The 2,039-nt window shown below is 37.2% G+C and overlaps 1 non-coding gene across 1 annotated transcript; it reads right to left on the bottom strand.

Annotated features, from left to right (window-relative positions):
* Nucleotides 1–378: 378 nt before the first annotated feature.
* On the bottom strand, nt 379–473 carry MIR374B (microRNA mir-374b). Its single transcript, NR_107976.1, has one exon. It is a non-coding gene; the product is annotated as a microRNA mir-374b (primary transcript).
* Between the last annotated feature and the right edge of the window lie 1,566 nt (nt 474–2,039).

Consider the following 2,039-nt stretch of genomic DNA (forward strand, 5'->3'; position numbering starts at 1 on the left):
TTGACACCTGGCTTCAGAACTGTTTTTATAGAACATAATAAAGACAGGTACTATCAATCAATTGGAGATGGTACTTGAGATGAAGTATATTTGCTGTCTTTGCACTACACAGAGAAGTCCTTGGCAAAAGAATTAGAAGACAGGAGTGAGCTTCAGAAGAAAGCATACTGAAGACAGCTTGGACGTTGTAGGCAACTGGCGGGGACAAGATGAGCCCATGGAGATCACAGAGCAGGCGCCCAATTAATGTCTGTTGATGATTCATTTTTTCATTCAACAAACATTTAATGAGGCCTACAATGTGCACCGAATTAGGCACTGCGAATACAAAGATGAATAAGGCACTGTCCTTGCCTGTAAGGAATTTAGAGTCTGGTAGACGAGAGCCATAGACACGGACAATGATAATACAACCTGATAAGTGCTAGGACACTTAGCAGGTTGTATTATATCCATCCGAGTAGGATTTCTTCAGGTTGCTGTTGGATCCATGAAGTCCTCCCAGCCACCAGGGCCTGCTGTTGTTTCTGTCATGCGGTGAATGTCCCAAGAACTAACAATGATAGCTGTAATTTATAGCGTGCTTATAACACACACTTTACAATATCCTCATGAACACCCTGCAAATTAATTATTATATATTAGATGAAGAAGCTGAGGTTCAATTAGGTTAAGTAACATGCCTTAGATCACATAGCTAGTAATAGGTTTCAAATCCAGTTTTGACCAATTCCAAAGTATTTTTCTACATTTTTTAGGATAACTTTATTCAGTTTAGGTATTATACAAAATTTCAACAGTTTTATATTTGGAAATAAGAGCAAATGCAATAGATTAGTGATCAGGGCATGGACAAAAGTCATCTGGTTTCCCAACCTATTTGGCAGAGGGGGAAAAAAAAAAAACCCAGCAGAAAAGTGACTTCCCTCTAGCATGCCACTGAAAACCTTGAGATCAGGTAGCTTTACTTTCTTTTGCAAACCCCAACATCCTTATTCACAATATAAAATGTTAAGTACCTTTAGTTAACTATGTTTTTAAAATCCTTGTCAAGGTCAACATCATTATCAACAAAAACTACAGTTCATATAGCATTCAGCATATCCCACATCTGTTCCAAGCAATTTATACAAATAATCCCATTAAATCCTTATATTCCCACCCCCACTCATCATTGCAAAAAGATATCACTAATTCTATTTTACATAAGAAGAAATAAAGTAACACAGAGAGGTGAAAAACCATGCTCAAAACTACATTGGTAAGTATGAGACTGGCTCCAACTGTCACTGTACTGTTTTGTTGTCCTGCTCAGGGCTTCCTCTTCCAACCCTTCTCCCCTCCACTGCTCTTCAGCATGGCTAGTTAGATAAGGTTCACGGAAAATACAAAAGGTCTACTTAAACATACTCTCCAATCAATAATTCTAGTCACAGAAAGCCATTCTCTGAATCCTCTGAGCCTTAAGGAGAGAATTTGCCAAATATTGTATTTATATTGCTTTGAGAAACAAGAAAATAAATTCAGGATATATTTATATTTTTAATTATTATAAATATTTTTAACCAGGAGATATAACCATAAACATTAAAAATCCTTAAACAAAGCATTGAGACAATAACAACCAAGGCCATTTCTTCCCTGAGAGGGTTTTAAATATAAAAGCCTCCAGTTTTGGTAAAAAATATTTTGGAAGATACGTGACAGTGTGGGTAGCCCTGCTACTGATGAGAAGGATCAGGAACTTAGTAACACTATGAGAAGTCTTTGGCTCTTCAGTTGTCTTTCTTAGAGTGAACATTTCACATATGGCTGCCCCACCCCCTAAAGGAACTTGCAAAATCTGTGCAGCCAAGCCCTGGTCTTGAAGGAACCAATGGCAACACCTATATAAAAAAACATGCAAGGATCTTTCATGAAGGTCTAGATGTGGATGGAGAATACCCATTTGCCAGTCTGAAAGCCTAAATTTTCCCATGTTCTAACTATATCTATAATTTCTTTAACATTGTATTTAAGAGGTTATCTTCATTGTCACT

Source organism: Ovis aries, chromosome X (genome assembly GCF_016772045.2).
Source record: "Ovis aries strain OAR_USU_Benz2616 breed Rambouillet chromosome X, ARS-UI_Ramb_v3.0, whole genome shotgun sequence".
In the NCBI taxonomy this organism is placed as follows: domain Eukaryota; kingdom Metazoa; phylum Chordata; class Mammalia; order Artiodactyla; family Bovidae; genus Ovis; species Ovis aries.